Source organism: Bactrocera dorsalis, chromosome 6 (genome assembly GCF_023373825.1).
Source record: "Bactrocera dorsalis isolate Fly_Bdor chromosome 6, ASM2337382v1, whole genome shotgun sequence".
Classification (NCBI taxonomy): domain Eukaryota; kingdom Metazoa; phylum Arthropoda; class Insecta; order Diptera; family Tephritidae; genus Bactrocera; species Bactrocera dorsalis.
In genome coordinates, this window is record NC_064308.1 from 35,218,585 (window position 1) to 35,239,015 (window position 20,431).

General features: G+C 35.7%; 1 protein-coding gene and 1 pseudogene across 1 annotated transcript in view; both read right to left on the reverse strand.

Moving 5' to 3' along the window:
• The window catches only part of LOC125779311 (uncharacterized), a 329,486-nt gene that overhangs the window by 51,844 nt on the left and 257,211 nt on the right, over positions 1–20,431 (reverse strand). The gene's annotated exons all lie outside the window — the stretch shown is intronic.
• Positions 7,992–8,064, reverse strand: LOC125779880 (small nucleolar RNA U3; annotated as a pseudogene).

Genomic DNA, 20,431 nt, shown 5'->3' on the forward strand with positions numbered 1-20,431 from the left:
AGACACTCAGTCTGCCACGGCTTGAACTGAATGGTGCTCTACTGTTAGCAAACTTAATTTCAATAGTTCAAACCCATCTGAAATTAACCGATCATAAAACGTATATTTGGTCAGACTCAGAAATAGTTTTAGCGTGGTTAGAAAAACCACCCTATTGCTGGAAGACCTATGTATCTAAGATGACGACGGACGGACTTCGTGCAATATCACTTTGTTAATTGCTCAAAAAGCCAAACCACATAACATCGGAGAAGAATTAATATTGCCAGCAATAAATAAAGTAATAACTACTGTGCTTCGTAAACCGGCCGCAGATATTATCCGAAAAATTCCTTTGAGTAATAATTCTGTGCACGGACGAATTGATGAAATGGCTGAAAACATTGAAGAATCATTGTGCGTCCACCTGAGGACATGCCAATTCTCAATTCAGCTCGATGAGTCCACTTTACCAACTAATGAAGCATTGTTGTTGTCTTACGTGAGGTTTATTAAAGATGACAAAATATGTGAAGAACTATTATTTGCTAGAAATTTAGAGACCGATACAAAAGGCGAAACCATATTCAATATATTGGAAAAGTTTTGCGATGAGAAAGAGATTCCTTTGAAAAATATTATTTCAATTGCTACGGATGGCGCTCCGGCTATGATAGGGTGCCATAAAGGCTTAATAGCGCACTTAAAAAATAAAATTCCAGATGTCCTTGGTGTACATTGCGTTATTCATAGACAACATTTAGTTGCTAGAACCTTAAGTGAAAAACTATTTCACTCACTGCAATATGTCATCAAAGCAGTCAATAAAATCCGCAACAGCTCTTTGAATGATAGATTATTTCAACAGCTTTGTGTTACTAATGACGAGGATTTCAATCATTTGTTGTTTCATACTGAAGTTCGTTGGCTATCAAGGGGCAATTGTCTGACTCGATTCTACAACCTGTTTTACTCTGTTATAGAGTTCTTGGAAACTAAAGATACAGAATTTCAAGACAAGTTCATAACATCAAAGAATGATATAGCTTACATGACAGACCTGTATAAATTGTTCAACGACATGAATCTCCAACTGCAAGGCGATAATCTAAATTTAATTCAAACAAAAAACGTCGTTGCTGCTTTCGCAGCCAAACTGCTTCTACACAAAAAGAATCTGGGCAGACGTGAGTTTCTCAATTTTCCGAATTTATCAGTATCATGCAGTAAGGGCGAATTGTTTGCCTACTGCCAACATTTGGAAAATCTCCACATTGACTTCACCGAACGATACCAGGACCTTTTGAACTTGGAAATACCAGACTGGGTGTTGGATCCGTTTTCAAATGTCAACACAGCAATGTCACCTCAGCTGGAAGAAGAACTTATAAATTGACAACAAACGAGGAAATAAAAATCACGTTCAAAAATGGTTACCAAGAATTTTGACTACAAAAACCGATCTCGCAATTGTACCATGGATTGTGGTCAATCGTTCAACGATTCTTGATAGCATTCCCATCGTCATATTTGGTGAACGTGGATTTAGTGCTGTGACAACACTGTTTACCGACTTGCGACTGTTCTTGAGTAAATTGGAACCTGATATTAACAAACTTATTAAACAGCATCAAATTCATCCTTCACATTAGTTTTTATATATGGATCGATTATTTTAGTTTTATTTTTAACAAAAGATTCTCTGTTTTAATACTATAAAGTTGTGTTTCAATAACCATTCTTATTGGCAGGTGGAGCCCGTACTGCGCTCAGATTTCAAGTTGCTGGTTATAGTAAAAGTTTCGTTTAGAATTCTCCGATAATATACATATATAGGTCACAATAATTAATTTGAAGTTATAGTGGTTTTTAAATAGGTGAAAAAAGGGGGCGCTAAAAATATATTTATTCTCAAAGTGGGCGGTGGACAAAATAAGTTTGGGAACCACTGATCTACAACGACTAAGTGCTACATAAACTTGTCCAGCAGCAAACAGTCGAGAGACCAGATAAATTACTGCATGTTCTACTGTACAACCTTGCATCTTATAAACGGTCGACGCTCAAATCAGTATGCTATTTAAATGTCACTTTTTTTTATATAGATTTTGCATACTTTTGAACGCATATTTTTGGTGAGCTGCTTAAACTTACTATCGCCTTCCTACAGTGTCGCTCAAATATTCCACGTTTCAGTACCACTTAAAAAAGTTACAAACATACATACATACATACATACATACATACATACATACATACATACATACAAGTGAAGCTAATAAAAGCGTATTAAAAATAAAGGGGATACCAAATAATCCTTGCGTACAACTAACGCATTCCGATTTGCAACATGCCAAAGTTAGTCTCATCACATACACCCAAGCTCGCTATTTCAGTCGAGAGAAAGCAAAGTTGCTTGAAAGATGACCACTCTCTCTCTTCTCGTCTTAAATCCATTCTTGAACGCTAAGGGATTAATAAGGGCAATTGGAAGAATAGCGAATTCGAGGCTCAGTTACAACGAACGGTATCTCATAATTTTACCTGAGAATCCCGTTTTACTCATTTGTTTTTAATATATCTTCACCAGCTTACACTACATGGTGAGCATCGCTTGATGCAGCAAATGGTCCGACAACTTAAAAAGACGGTTTTTATGTCCAAACAATGTACCTTGTACATACATTAAATGCATACGCAGATCATGGCAGCTTTATCACCTGAACGCTGCAATTATGCTCTACCTTTTACTATTACTGGGGTTGATTTTGTTGGACCTTTCCAGATAAAGACCTCGGTGTTAAGGTCTTCTTCATTTAGATAAGGGGATATTTTACGATAAAGGCTGTACACCTCGAGCTTTGTTCAGATCTGACAATTGCCGCTTTCCTCGCAGCATTCGCACGCTTTGTCGGACGACGCGGATTTCCTTCAAAGATTATGAGCGACAATGGGAAAAACTTTATCGGAGCTCAAAGAGCTACCGAGAAAGAGTTCATAAACTTTATGAAAGAAGTATCCCCTGAAATTTTTAAAAATATGCACCCCAAGGGATCGATTGGCAGTTTATACCCCCATGTTTTCCACACATGGGCGGCAGTAAAAAGTTTTAAGTCCCATTTAAAGAAAACGGCTGGTAATCATAAATTCAATTATGAAGATTTTACTACACTACTCACTCGTATAGCTGCCGCGCTCTCGCAAGATCTCTCGGATTTCACAGCCCTTACACCTGGACACTTCCTCAGAGGAGCACTTCTTCTCGCCAAACCTGAGACAGATGGAGACTCACTCACTTTAATAAATCGATGGGAAAGAATCAATATTCTCCATCACGAATTCAGCCACAGATGGAAGGAGGACTATCTTAAAGATCTCCATAAGAAATATCGATGGAAAACGATCCATAAGGTACCCAGTACAGGCGAATGCGTCATTATACAGGACGAATGCCTTCCCCCCACCGAATGGCGACTAGGCCGCATTGAGAAGGTACATCAGGGACGAGATGGTCATATACGAGTAGTAGATGTACGAACACAAACTGGCCTACTATCTCGACCGCTAGTGAAATTGTGTTTTCTTCGAAATTTCGAAGAACCGATCACCGAAAACCGTTTTACAATCCGTCCGTACAAACCAAAAACCTAATGAACGCGATTAATGATGAACAACTAAATCCATATATATAAACAAATATATAATACATATAAATCAAAGTGTAATATTGTATAAAGATATAAATCGATTATTTTACGAGAAAACTCGATTCTCGAGTAGAATCGGTATCGAGTTTACCATCCCTACTGGCCGCCGTCGCGTGCACATTAAAGCCTCCGCACGATAACCACCACAAAAAAAAATGATTTTTTTCCATGTAGTTTATATGGAAAACAGAAAATTTGAAATAGCCACCTCTTAATATTAATACTAAGAGCTCATCTTTTGAGTGACTTTTTTTCACACATTTTCGAAAGTTTTGAGCTTGTTTTTCAGTTGAAAAAAAGGTTGCCTCAGAATGACACACCCTAATATATACATATATTTAATGAGTAGCATACTATTCCCAAAACCACGTTTAATATACATATTCTTATTCCACTAGAAATGGACGTAGAAGTTATCCGCAGCGGGTTACCCAATCGGTGAGGTCCGCAATTACTGTGAATACAGCATCCGCTACACTCATCGCCGCACCAAGGAGACAAAAACGCACAAGAACGCCCAGCCATTCATCCTCATCCATTCCACCAGTCAGGGAGGTCAACGCACGCCAGTCACCGGCATGGTCAACAGCGGTACAATCAAGATGGAAATCAGGTTCAACGCCGGAGAGCCCATCGCTCTAAGCCGTCCCGAGGTGCACGGTCGCAGACACCACCACATCATAATCATCGCAACCAGCGAAAGATGGCGGGTTTCAGCGCTGTTGTGAGCATCCTACAGAAACTGCAGTGGCTTCTAGGCAATTAAATCGCTTAGTGGGCCGGGATGTTTATGCGACTTCATGGCATATCTCTCCTCAACACAAAATTCATCACACCACACAACATTCAGCACACAACAAAACATTCATCACACAACTCACATTCATCACACAACACAACATTCAACGCACAACATTCATCCCACAACCTTCATCATCATACCACGCAACCCCACGCAACAAACCAACCACACTACACACACACCATCATTGTTTTCACCACCCAACCAATCAAAAACGTAAGTATATCCCCACTTACAAAGTGAAACTAAGTGTAGCGAACAATATTAAATTATTTTCCAAATTGTTCTCTGTTATATGTTTTCCTTTGCAATTACTTACCGCTAATTTGCTTGTTCCGGTCGTAAATCGTATGTTGTTATACACTGACCCAGTGATGACTTGTTCTTCAACGTTTATTAAATGCGGTTGGAATAGCGTCTCAAAACCTTTATCACACAACCATCGGGTAACTGTACTAAAGAAAAAAATATTGTATTTGTAAAATTCGTGAGTTGAAAACAATTGGTGACAAGAACACCTGTTTCCAACGCTACTACGGTAGTATAGCAAAGTTTCTCTTTCATCATGTACAATTTCAAAGGCAGCGGTTCGAATAAACGTATAACCAAGCAGTTTCAACTGTATAAAAAGTTAGTTCATAATATTACTAATTATCACGGCCAGCAATGTCCAGTTGCTTTTTGTAAACTTACTTGAAACATTTTGTTTCGATTCTTCAGTAGATGTCCTGTTAGCAGAATTTTGGTGTTCTTTACCAAGCTTTTCCTCATTAAATAGGATTCCTATAACAGCGGACGTAGATGTGAGGCTTCATAATCCACTATAAGGTCCTGTAAAAGTTATGTTATGCGACACCAATAATAGGAGTATTTAGTAAACGAGGCAAGTAAACAAAATTACAATTTATAGAACGTCTAACAACATTAACACGTTGAGGGCGGGGTGACCCACCGGTGTCTTTGATTCAGAACTATTTTTGTTTAAATAAAATAAAAAATAATTTGGTACCAAAACAAATTTTTAAATATATTTTTTAATAATTGTGAGTTTTTATAAAACATTTTAACTGACTGAAACTGACCATTAAAAATTGCGCCGTCCCCAACGTGTTAAACATACTTCTAAACTAAGTAGCTATGTGTTAAGCAGGTGTGAGCGAACTCCATACCAAATTTTAAAATCGCTCCAGCCGTTTAATCGTGAACAAAGAGTAAAAAAGTGTTTAAAAATCCATTTAATTTTTACATGCGTATGAGTAGAGGCACCCTCTGCCCTTCACAGCTGTTCATAATGGGTCTCACTTATTTCTTCGAAATTCGAAGGAAAAAGAAGGAATAAAGAACGACGACAACAGGACGGAGTGAACACAACGGAGGAGACAGCGCGCCGGCAACATACAATTTGAAAACGCAACGCTATCAAAATGGAATCGTTATTTGTAAGCTAATTATAAACAACTGTTACAACACAATTGCCGATATACTATAAAATAAAAAAAAGGTGCGTGGAGTCCCTACGCGCGGAAGAAGTTATACTTCTTAGTGATATTCAGAAGCAAAATGCGAAACAATCATACATACATATATTATGTCGTTTGCACATTTGTCTGTATGTTTGCGAAAGCAAATGTTCTACAAAAGCATATTTCTATACTTAAACAAAATTATTAGAACCATCGTATGTTTCTTACATGCATAACCAAGCCATACTTAAGTCAGCGCAACCTAATCGTCAATGGTGGTGTTGGTGGTAAGCGCTTGGAAAGTCAAGATGCTAACACAGGGTCGAATCTCGACAGAATAAATTTTTAATTTTTTGCTTTTAACATCGTATACTATACAAATAAATATTTTTCTTACTAACAGAAATTAAATTTATCACAGCAATATTATGTATATGTATATTACGTATTTTGCTGTGATAAATTTAAATTCTATTAGTAAGAAAAATATTTATTTGTATAGTATACGATGTTAAAAGGCATACATCTTCTATCCTATCTTGTGTATCTGCACATGCTCATACATATGAGTGTATGTATACGCATGTGCGCGTTCAGAAATTGAAATCATATTTTCATCACTTATCAATATACTTATTATATGTGCGCGCATTGACTTGCATCATTAGGCATATAACAAATTTTGACGAAAAATTTGGCATACCACCACGTGGTGGCAAATATTGTACAAGTAATGAATATCACTTTTTTAGGTGATTTCGGTTCAAAAACGTTCCGCGCAAAAATGGATTTCTAAAAAAGTCAACATTTTTTTTTTGTGTTATTATTATATTGAATCAGAATTTTCTGAAGAAAAATTAGTTTGGGGTGGGTGGGGCACTTCCCTTAGGTCCATTAAAGGCTTTTGGAATAATAGGAAGATTATTAGTTAAATAAATATCTATTATTATGAAGAAAAACGTGTACAGTGTACAAAACTTTTTTTGTTTTTTTCAGCAGTTCTGATAAAAAAGTAATTTCGTTTTGCGCGGAAACTTTTTTGCAATTTCGCAAAAAAAAAAATAATGGGGACATACTTTTTTATTCTCTATTCGACTATGGTATGCCGTTTTTCGTATTTGCAAAAATTGTAAAAAGTTCATTCATATATGCTTATATGTACATATATTTGCATACATTGCCGAACAATTAATGCACAAGCATACAAACATACATATGCGTACACATATGAATATGTCACCAACAAAGAATTGATCTTCACATGTCAATATGGCAGCCAAATTGGCGAAGAACAAGGGTAGTAAATTTTACAACAAAAATGATTTCATTCATAAACGCAGGCGCAAATTCCACAAGCGATCTCGCTTCATTCATAAAAACAGAGGCCGTAACATCTCCCCGAGCATGCCTTTTACCAACAAGTCGTCTTTTCGCGACGATGGCAAAAGCTAAAAATCATAAATTGCACAACTTTCTGGTGCTTCTCGTAAAAATCTGAGTCGATATGTATTCACGATCATACGTATACATACATACATATTTACTCATGTTTGTAGGCGAAGCTGCTACAGCGGCAAGGGTTGACAATCGGGAGGCCATTACTTACTTATGCCATAGAAATTCTATTGCCACGAATATGGAAATGATAACGAAATAATACAAATATGCATATTTCTAAAGGTCATTAATTTTTTTGAAGAAATGAAAGGAATGAATGGAAGTGTTTATATGAGCACATTTAAGTTCATTTTATAATAGACGAAATTAATATAATTTTTGAAATAATAATTTATTTAAAATTATTTTTTATTTAATTTTATCACATAAAATTTTTACCATTTTTCGGAAAACAATGGTTCTTATAACACAAAGTAATCACGCATATGTGACAATGGTTCATATAATACAATATAAGCATGCATATGTCACTCAGAGAATGTTTTTTTACATTCTCTGTGTGACTTTGTATATTTTGTGTATTGTTCTACAAAGCAGTTCTCTTTATTTATACTCAGTCATTTTACATATGTATCTGCCATTTCGATATCTGCCTTCTCTATACTTTTAAGTTCTCTGGACTGACTACAGAAATGATCCTGAGAAGTATAGTCTTAACTTTTCAACGGCCAACGCAGAGTATTTCAACAAAAAGTCACACAAAGAATTCGCAGAAATGAAACAGAAACGAAAGAAAAACAAGAAAAAACGTTAACTTCGGTTGCACCGAAGCTAAATACCCTTCACAGGTGCATTTCTGTTAGTAACTACATAAGTGTTCAGTTTGGAAGCTATATGCTATAGTAATCCGTTCTGAACAATTTTTTTGGAGAATATATTGTTGGCTTAAAAAATAATCTATACCAAATTTCGTGAATATATCTTGTCAAATGTGAAAGTTCGATTCCGATCGTTCAGTTTGTATGGCAGCTATATGCTATAGTAAACCGATCGGAACAATTTCTTCGGAGATTATTCTGTTGCTTTAGAAAATAATATATACCAAAGTTCGTGAATATATCTTGTCAAATGTGAAAGTTGTCCATACAAAAACTTGATTCCGATCGTTCTGTTTGTATGGCAGCTATATGCTATAGTTAACCGATCTGAACAATTTCTTTGGAGATTATTTTGTTGTCTTAGAAAATAATCTCTACCAAATTTTGTGAATATATCTTTTCAAATGTGAAAGTTTTCCATACAAGCATTTGATTCCGATCGTTCAGTTTGTATGGCAGCTATATGCTATAGTTAACCGATCTGAAAAATTTCTTCGGAGATTATTCTGTTGTCTTAGAAAATAATCTCTACCAAATTTCGTGAATATATCTTGTCAAATGTGAAAGTTGTCCATACAAGAACTTGATTCCGATCGTTCAGTTTGCATGGCAGCTATATGCTATAGTTAACCGATCTGAAAAATTTCATCGGAGATTATTCTGTGTTTAAATGAAGTAAGCATCCACCAACTCTACCCGGGAAAAACTGGCCCATCCTAGTACGACACAGCTAATATACCACAGCCGATGACACCATAACACATACATTACCACACAACACAACTCACCACACTTCTACATCAACCCACAAAAACATAAAGGATGGTCCGCTGAGCAGGTTCAACATTCGTTATCTAATATTCGTACTACACAAGCCGCCCATCCACAAACGCTTCATACTTTCCAATCCACACTGTGCCGCGGAGTTCCCACTTTGGCTTCGATCATCATCGTTCCATCCGCGCCGACAACGATCCCATACATCCTAATCCGATTCGACGCGATATATTATTAAGCAAACCATTGTAATGCAAACAACAGATAACTTTGAATAAATTGTACTTTTTAAATATACAACTCTTTTTTCATTTTAAACACTCGCGCATACTGAGTCACCAGTGGTTTGTATTCCCCAATAAATTGGGTCGTTAAATGTTCATGGTCCTTCGAGCCTTACAGAAAGGCACTATTGGAAAACTAAAATCAAAATAAATACATATAAAAGTGGTGACAAAAAGTGCAATGCAAAGTTCAAAATAAACATATGTACATACGTATGTACATTTATACTAAAGCACAAAACTAAATTCGGTAACAAAGTGCAATGACACAAAACAAGAAAACTATATGTACGTACATAAATACGTATAGTATATAACAAAAAAAAACAGCCAAATCAAAAGAACACAGTGGTCTAAAAAAAAAGTTAAATAAAATAAAGTGAAGCGGCTCCCAAAAGATATGTATACACAAATGTACATATATATGAAGCAAGAGGGTATATCCCAATGAAATCTGCAAAACCAAAACCGAGGTGAGAATTAGTTACTATTACAAAAATATAAACATAAAAGTGCAGTGCGAAACATAATAACTAACATCGGAAAAAAATAGGATCAATTCGATAAAAAGAACTGAGACAAATATACATAAAACAAAAAAAAATACAGCGCAAGGCAATAAAACTACAATAAAAGAGCGGACGCGAAATATAAAACTAAAATAATAATAACCAACAAAATACATAACTGCAAAAAACGCGCGCGAATTAACCAAACAGACTCTAAAAACATTAAACAACAACAAGCACAGTAAAGGATTGGGAGAAAAAACCAAAGACATATGTTAAAAGTTTTACACAAAACAAAGACACACAATCGTGCGCGAAAAGTAAAACTAAACAATAAGCTAAAATATAAATCGGGCGCGAACATTACAACAAATATACATACACACAACAAAACAACAACAGAAGGAAGCAGCCAGCTGGAGCAAAGAAGGAGGAACAAAACGCATTAGCGCAACATATGTATGTATGTACATATGAACATATACCCAGCAAAAAATATCATACCAAGGGAGCGTATTATGTCCTGTAGTTATTTAACATATGCACATAAGTATGTATGTATAGTATATGCCCAAAATTACAGTCGTACTTATTATACCTGTAATTAAAATCCGCTTCAAAGGCCAAAAACAAAAAAAAAAATTTACCAAACACGGTAAAATATATCAAAATATTTATATATAAAATTATTGAGGCTCAAAAAACTAAGAAAAATTGAAGCAATTACTTGCGAAAAATTTCCGGCAAACCCAATATATATATTTACATATTCACATATATGTATCTATAAAGTATGTATATCAGACAGCCGTTCTAATAGAAACATATGTATATATGTATATACAAGAGAAAATATCTTCTTTCTATTTCGTTTTCGCGTTCTCTCTCTATCGCGAAATAATATAAGCATACGGCAATACAAATCTGCCTATTCAATACCCTACATACATTGGGTCAATTAATTATTACAAAATTATTTAAAAAGTAATTTTTAATTGTGCAATTAAATAAACGACATACATACATAATATATTAAAATCTACCAAAAAACAAAAAAAAAACGCAGCTTAGCATAAATAAATAATTGAACATATACATATTCGTATACACATATTTTCATATATAGTACAAAGTCCACATTGACATCTATTCTGCAATACCACTTCTCCTTTAGCAAACAAAAACAAGCAGGATTGCATACAAAAAGCAAATTGATCTCTCTAACGAGCTCTCAATTGCTTACGAACAAAGCATATTCATAAACGCACAAACAATTTGTGCATACTAATCAAAAAAGCGAACTGATCTCTCTAACGAGCTGTCAATTGCTTAATGGCCTGGCGAGACGATAAAATTAACTCATCAAAACCTTAAGTGTATTGGTGTCGTCGGCTTTTGTCGGCTACACGTATATTACACCGACTTGTTGTCGGCTCTGTTTGATGAAAATCAAACATTTTTGATATTTGAATCTGACGGCCGTTAATTTGATCGTCTTCACTCTTGTTTGACAAGCATGACTCATTTTCAGTGAAGTTTTCAAGCGAAGAGGACATACTTGCAGAAAAGTGAAGTGCGAAAAAGAAAAAAGTGAATAAGTGACAAAGTGTAAAATTTTAAAATAAATTAAAATAATAAAATAATTAATTGCCGAGGACTCGTTCGAGCCTACTTTGTTTTACTTTAACCCAGCACATCAAAAAATACAACGGTAAGTAATATCGATAAAAAATAAAGTTTTTATTTCATTGCATTTGTATATTAAAATAATATAGTGATTCATATTTGGTTATTTGTGAATTTTGTTTGCCAAGATACTGCACCTTCGTTGCTGAAGTATTCAGCGAAAGTATCGCGAATTTGTTTCGCTTTATTTGAGGAATTTCGAATTTGCGTACATTCCAGAGCATTTAGATCTATGTCGTTGCGCCAGCTTCCTTCCATTAAATTTCCTGTGTTGGTAATTTCTTGGTCAATTAAGTTTGTAAATGCATAGGTTTTTTTTTTGGCGCAAAAAATTGTGCAAATAGCAACAAGCTAAAACAACAGTTTGTGCTTTTTCTGGTGTGAGTGAAATAGTGGTTTGCAGAACGCCAAACCTTGATGCCAATATTCCAAATACATTTTCTACAATTCTGCGTGCTCTGCTCAATCTTTGGTTGTGAAATTGGAACCGGAAAACGGTTTTAAAAGATGTTCCTGCATTTGGAAAGCATTATCTCCCACAAAAACATACGGCAGCACCTTGTCGCTGTTTGGTAGTTGCGGTGGGGGAGGTATTGGCAAAGATTTGCTGTAGAGTGCTCTCCCAAAATCAGTATTTTTTATTACTCCACCGTCCGAAATACGACCATTCGTGCCTACATCAGCTACTATGAATTCGTAATTTGCTTTAACCGTTGCCATTAGTACAATACTATGAAATTTTTTATAGTTGTAATAGAATGAGCCGGATTTAGCCGTTTTTATAATTGCGATGTGTTTGCCGTCAATAGCTCCTATGAAAATGGGGAAATTCCATGCTTCATTGAAATCATCTGCAATTTTTTTCCAATCTGATTCTGATTGCGGCACCTGAAAATAAAACATATATCAAAAATTAATATTTCTTTACTATAATAAATAACACATGAATAATATATTTGTATTTCTTTATAATTTTAGAATCCCAGTAAACAGCCAGTCACCAAGTCGGCGAAAAGAAAACCAGATGCTGTTGATGCTCTATTAGAAATTGCAACAAAAAGATTTGCCGAAAAGGAGCCCAAAAAAACCACAGCGATAACCGATGCCTGGGCGGTAAAGCTAGAGTGAATGCCTGCAGGTCAAAGAATAATTTGCGAAAAGTTTATAGAGGACATTTTGTTTGAAGGGCAAATGGGGACCCGCCACAGACACTCCATAAAAATTAATGAGCCAACAGCAGCAAATTTTCACAGCGGCAGTTCGACTCCTTTCACCTACAAGGGCAGCGGCACCTTTAACAATGGTGACACACAGTCATCAATATCAAGCTTTTTTTCTTCTTTTAAAGTATAATTTGTGTGTATAATTTAAAGAATAATTTGTATGGCTTTAAAAATTATAATAAAAAATAATATATTATAACATCATTGATTGATTTAATTTATTCACTTACCTTTATAAAACTGGAAAGCCTTGAAATAAGAGCTTCACAAGTTTCTATTACAATCAATCCAAGAGATCTTGCGGATATTGCAGTAATGAACTTTTGATTTTCAAATTTATCTCCGGTAGCCAAATATCTGAGTGTTGCGGACAATCGCATGTTAGGTGTAATAGCTTCTCGCATTACTGTGTTTTGCTTTTCTATTAATGGCTTCACCATAGTTAAAAGTTCATCGAAGGTTTCTGAGTCCATTCGTAAAAAGTTATGATAATCGCTTTTGCTTGATAATTTTAATTCGTCTAATAGATTTTCACGAGGGGAAAATACTTCCGTTTTTGGTACCAAACTTTCATCCACTCCGTTTTCTTTTGCCTATTTTCTTTCTTTTTTTTCAACAACACTGCCGCAGACGCTAATAAAAGTAAATCGTCTTCCGATGACGACATGATAACCGAACGCTATGAGTACAAATTAAAAATTGCCGTGTTTATTTGAACGTTTGCGGACAACACACGAGCGAATACGGGCTATAAGAATATAAGAAAAAGCATAATCATAAGCACACAAACAATTCGTGCATACTTATGTAAATAGCGCATTGAACTCTTCAGCGAGCTCTCAATTGCACAAAACATAAGTACATTCATAAGCACATACATACAAGTCCAAGTATTAGGGTGTACCTAAATACTAACTTAAGGGCGTAAAAAGTGTTTGTAAATTAAAAGTGCGGATGTTTGCAAATTAAAACTAAAATAAAATAATTAAATATTAGGGGTATTCTCTTGCTCTTGCAAGATTGCAGATTGCAAAAATACTACACCGAAATATTCAAGGGCACGAGAGCACCCATTGTAGAATCTAGTGATATATGAGCGACTGATTCAGTCAATTTATTGTAAATGACTATTGTGCATGGCTATTGTGAATTGGCGCACCTTCTGCATAAATTTTTAACAAAACTTTATAATTTAAATAGAAATTATAAAATCTAATTAAAATTTACCTTTCTCAACAATTTAACGACGTAATATGTCTTTATGTAAAATGGCAACTATAACAGGGTTGCAATTTTATTTTTGCATGACATTGCTCGCAAATAAACATGGGTTTTGGTCTGACATTTTTCACAGCCCTTGCAAATATTTTTCAGCGTGTGTTTGTTGTTGTGCCGATGTAAATCTGCAATTCTTGCACCGTGCACCGGGTTTTGCAAGAGCAAGAGAATACCCCTATTATTATTTTGCAAATAAATAGAAACGCTAATAATAACACGAAATAACATATTCGTTGGTTAGCAACCTAAACTGAAAATAAAACATTTACCTAAAAAAAGGTTCAAATCGATTTCCTTATTCAAATCAGTTTACTCTGAGAAAAATTTAATTCGCTTGAGAGTTTAATACAATATATTAAAAATGAACAATAACAAAAATCAAAATACACCTGGAGCTACACGCTCAACACAGGTTGCTAAATTTATTTCAGAAAGTGACAGTTTCATAAGTTACTGCACTAGATTTGCCTCTTCACCGATTCACGAAAACTGTGAATCGTTATTAGAAATCAAAAATCTAAATCTTACAAATTTTTGGACTCGCTTCCAAGCGGCTCATGACGCCATTCTAGATTCTACGCCTTATATTCTACACTGCGCCGCGTTAACATATGTACGTTCCGATTATTCACCGATCCTGAATGCTACGATAGTTCGAGTCATCAGCGCTAGGTCAAGCCATTGATTCTTCAGTAACCACCGGGCTACATTCGCAAAAAACATCATTTCGGGGTCCTGAAACTGGACACCGTCTCTTCGACCTTTTATTGACAATCTTTTTACATAAATGTATTTATATTCGCCATTTATATTATACTTTACATATTTTGTTACCTGCTAAATTAATTTTAAACCAATTGCACTTGCAGTCTTTTATTAACATAAAGTGGCAGTGAGTGAATCATTTTAAATAAACTAATCGGTATACTTTAGACATGGAGATGCGAACTATGTACAAGAGGGCATAAACTTATATCTTGCGAGAAGTTTAAAAAACTAAAAATTAATGAAAGAAACAATTTCGTTAGATTAAAAGAATTATGCACAAATTGCTTGTCACATGCGCACACATATAAAAATTGCAATAGCTAATTCAATTGCATATATTGTCATAAAAGACATCACTCAATGCTTCATTACAGCACATACAACATCCCACCCCATAAAAGTGCTTATAAATCAAGAACCACGGGTTTAATTGCAAAAGCAAATCCCGAAAAACAAAATTCTAAAAATAGCCAAAAGACACCATGTTGCTCAAAGGCTCAAAAAGTTCAAACGCTACAAAGCGAAATACAAAATGGACTAGTTACAGAACTGGTCATATACCAACTCAAGTTGAATATAATAAAAACAAATACCTTAATTCACAATTAAGGAAATATCAAAATTTATGGAAACTTCTCCCCATAACTGCTCAATTAAATAATGGCCGGTACGTCGTACGACTACCACTAGAGCCTCAATTTTCCAATACTCCACAAATTGGTACAAAAAACAAAGTCAGAGTTACCTCTGACAAATTATTAAAAGCGCATACAAATTTTCGGCCCCGCAGGATGGCTTTCGCCAAAGATGAGAAAAAAAAAAACAATTGTGAACAAATCCTACAGCGGTGGCGGGCTACTAAACGCCAAATGAGTGCATATGCACTTAAACATAAAATATAACAAAAGTTTCTCAAAAAGTAAAAACACAAAAAAATCGACACTTTTCATACAATATTGCCCCACAGAGGCCTAAATTCTAAAATAGGAAAAAAACTAAAAAGATGCAGATATCTCTCCTATCGTCCCTACATAAGCGCTCCTCATAAGGGTAGTTGGTGACAATGCACACAATGTGACAATGTTCATGGTGTAAAGCATGAACATTCCACTTAAAAAATTATAATTTTAATGAAGCCGTTCGCAATTACCGGCCACTCTCTCGCAAGATCCCTCTATTGTCACAGCCCTAACTCTAGGGCTAAGGAGTACCCATTCTGGCCATATCTGAGCCAGACGTGGAGTTACTATCCTTCATTAGCCAAGAATAAATTAAATGCAAACAATTGCTGTTCACTCAGAAAAGGCAAATAATAAATAATCCACTTAATAGAACGATAAAAGAAAAAAATCGTAAATACATAAAGTTTTCACAATTTTTCAACAAGAAGAATTAATAACAGAAGCTGGGAAAATGTGCAATAGTTTGGATGAGATTGGCGTTTCAACAAATAAGTATTTGATAAATATTTTAATTACGAATAATTCTTTCTTCATTTTTCGAAAAAGGAAGAAGTCGCACGGTGCCATATCAGATGAATACAGGGTGTTCAAATAGCATTGAACATGCATACTTATCAGCAAAGCCGAAATACAATTAAAAATAAATATCTATTTTCAAACATACACATATATTTAGTTATTTAAGACAGTTTTAAAAATTGTATATAAGCAAGGAAAATATCAAAATAAAATTAGAATGAAATAACTCCCAGCTCAGTGAAGGTCTTTTCATTTCCCCCCACCAGTGGTAAGGAATGACAAATCTTTGTTGAGTTTATTTGGTCCTTCGAGCCGGATAAAGAGCTCGGTCAAATTAAAAAGTCCTGTATTTACAAAACAGGCAATATAAATAAAAAAAAAACCCTGTTCAAAGTACATGCAATTTAAAACAAAATAATAGTGAGACGAGTGTATATTCCCGTATTTGTGTGTTGCGGTGTTGCGGCAAAAATCATGGGTATAAACAGGAACAAAATTCTTGATGCCTAAGCGGATTTATCCCAAAGGTGTTGCACACGTCCAACATTTTTCCAACACAGTCTGACATGACTAATAAATACAAATCATACACTACTATACATTTGATTTTAATCATGAAATGTCCATATTCAAGAGGAAAATTCAACTCCTCAGAAAAGTAATGGATGATATCCACAAAATCACTATAATAAAAATTGATGATATCAAACTTTTGAAAGTTGTCTCTCTTTAAAGTTGAAAAGTTGTATTTTGAAATTATGGCGGAGTATTTCGAAAATCTTAAACTTTGTAAAGCGAGATTACAAGAAGGAGAGCCCGAAATTACGTACAGTTCTCTTCAGCGTGATGTACTGTTAGAAGATTTTACTATAGAAGAAGAACTCGAAATTTTGTACCGTTTTGACTCAGATTTAAAATGTACAAAAGTTCCAATCTCTTATCTACCTTATATATATCTGTCTCCTGCTGAGGAAAAACCAGCGGAAGTAATAGAGGAAGACAAAAACCAAAAACTGAAGTTGAAGAAGAATCACTTGAGAACTTCATAAACCTTCAAAAACTGAGGAAAAACAAACTGAATTGGTAACTTGTTATCTATCTCTACCGGTAGGCTCACATTTCGGAAATATGTGGAAAAGTGAAGACTCGGTTAAATCGTTTGAAGATGATGACAGAGCTAAAGAAATTGACCACATTTTGGAAAATTATGCTGAAGCGTATGAGAAGGAAAAGGAAATACAAGTTTTGAACAAACCAACACATTGCCGAAAAGCGCAAAGATGTTTAGTTGAGCCAAATCCGAATCTTACCAAAAAAGGAAAAGATTTCATAAATTATAAAAAGCAGCCAACAATTACAGTTCGCAAAACTGCTAAAATGCAGAAGCATGCGGAATATGATTGGAATGATTCTGCAACCACAAACAAAAGGAAAGGACCTCAACGTGGGACTAGTGGTAGACGAAGCAGATGCACACCATCGACTGCAGCAAAATTGGACACAAACGTCAAGGAATGGAAGCATCGATATTGCAAACACAAAAAAAGGACTAAATTTAAGAAAGTTAAGTTTAAGCATTATATACACATACAGTCCACAAATTTGAGTAGTCATTTCTTTCTCTCGGCAATATGTTCAAATATCATGGAACATGCATACTTATCAGCAAAGCCGAAATACAATTAAAAATAAATATCTATTTTCAATTACATATGTACATATGTATGTTCACAAATATAGTCATGCATTTACATGCAATGCGCATCCAATAAAAATAAAAATTCATAGGGACGCAAGTCATTAATTTACAGAAGAGATAACATTAAACACACACACACAATCCCATGTCAAGCAGCAATAAACAATATGCTGCAATACATACAAACATACACATATATTTAGATATGGTTTTAGATCAGTGGTCGGCATGAGAGGATCTGTCACTGTGTTGGTGAGCACGAAAAAAAAGTAGCCCAGTGAGAAATTGGAATTAAAATTAAGCAATTTTAATTAATAGTATAATGAAAATTAACAAATTGTCTTTTGAGGATATATTCCCTATTATCTTTAAAAGACTTGGAACATAAAAGGCATTGCATGGCATCAAAGGCATTTAGAACCATAAAAAATTTCTCGCAGGGCATATTTCGTTTTGCGCTATAGTCTTACATGATGTTAATTCGTTGCTGGCTCGACAACGACTGAACGATAGAGCGTAAGCGTACGTGTGAAGTTAGTTTGCAAAATTTTGCTAAGAAATGCCGACCACTGTTTTAGATGGTTTTAAAATTTGTATGTAAGCAAGGAAAATACCACATAAAAACCAGAATGAAAGATTTCTCACTCGATATAAGATGTTTACCACCAGTGGTAAGGAATGACAAATCTTTATTGAGTTTAAACACGGGGAGTGGATAATGGTTAAAATGTAATTTTTGTCAAATAATCGGTGACAAGCGTCGATCGATGAGACGGCGTTTTGGTCGTCAGATAATTTGTGCGGAACAAACAGTGCATACACCTTCCGTAAGCCCAAATGTTCGGTCAAAATGCAATAAATCGATGTTTTGGAGATGTTCAATTCCATTTCCACGAATTTCAATGATGATTTCACCTGATTTTTGATGAATTCACGCACAGTTTCGATGGAATTTCCGGTGATCACGGATTTTGATTGGCCCAGATGTTGATCGTCATTTATGTCCTTACGACCACTTTGAAAACGTTGAAACCACTCCTGCACTCTGCTACGGGATAAGTAATTATCGCCATAAACTTGTTTCATCAATTGAAACGTTTAGGTAAAAGTTTTACCAATTTTAAAATAAAATTTAATATTGGTTTTTTGTTCGAAGCTTATTTTCGCACCGATAACATCGATAGATAGATAGATATATAATTAAATGAGAATTGCACCGCGACCTAGACCCTAGGCCCTCTCCTAACTCACATCGACTCAACTAGTCCCAGCAAATTAACGAATTCCAATATACTGCTAGGTGCTATTGAGGTGATGTGATCACTATTTGGAAACATGGATCCAAAGGCCTTTATCCTGCTTCTACAGACTGCTGTGCAGTCTATTAGCAGGTGTTCTGGAGTTTCAGACTCCAAGTCGCAAAACCGGCAATTTACACAAGAAGCTAGGCCCATGTTAAATAAGTGCTTCTTGAGCTTGCAACGGCCAGTTAGAAGGCGACCAATAGCCTTCCCTTGTCAGATTGTTTACATATTTAAAACTTTTGACGTTGTAACCATTCATTAGCAACTTTGCATGACGCATGCCTGGAAAATGTTGCCAATGCCTCTCCCTACGCACTGTTTCATCATTACGGAGCAGCTCCTTTAGAAGCTGTAGGGTCCAACCGCTATGAAAGATTCCGGTCCTAACATATTGGTGAATGCTGTAGAGCGGGCAAGTTCATCAGCCAGTCTCTCAAATTTTCCTCTGGCCAAGATAACAATGTCGTCCGCATTGGCAACGGATTCCATTGTTAGTTAGCAACACAAGAAGTTCGTCCACGACGAGGCTCCACAGCAGGGGGGGTAGAACTCCTTCCTGGGGGCACCTTCCTGTAGTGCCGAGACGAATACTGGTATCTCCTACTGTGGTCCCAGCTATTCGCACTGGAGCCACCACATTCATTTTTTCCAGTGCCCTTGTCATACTCTTGGGAGACGTGTTGTCAAAGGCACCCGCGATGTCTAAGAAGGCACATAACGTCACCTCTCCAGTTTCCAGCGAACTCTATATCTCTGTAATTAGGTGGTACAGTGCAGTGTTGGTTGTTGTTGTTTTAACGGTTATCTAGTCCCCGTTAGGATGGTAAGGGTCATTTGCTTTGTCGTCGACGTCATCTAATGGAAGTCCCAAGAAACGTGCTGTTTCGACCAAAGGGAGGAGGGTGTTAGATGAGTGGGGTTTGTTGGGCATGCAAAAAGGTGGTCAGTATCATTCGGAGACTCGTTGCACCCCGTCGTGGTCCGGGGTGAAGTATTTTGGCAGGACAGAAGTTTCCTCATCTGCGTACCACTGCATCCAGGCGACTATATTGTTGCTGCGTAGTTAAGAACCGGTCTTTTCCCCATGTGCTGCCGGCTAGCAACTTGAGGATTTTTTTGCGGCTCTGTTCCTTTGGTCGCGGTCGTATGGGGAGAGAAGGAGCATAGACTATCGAAGGTTTCACCTAAAATCTTA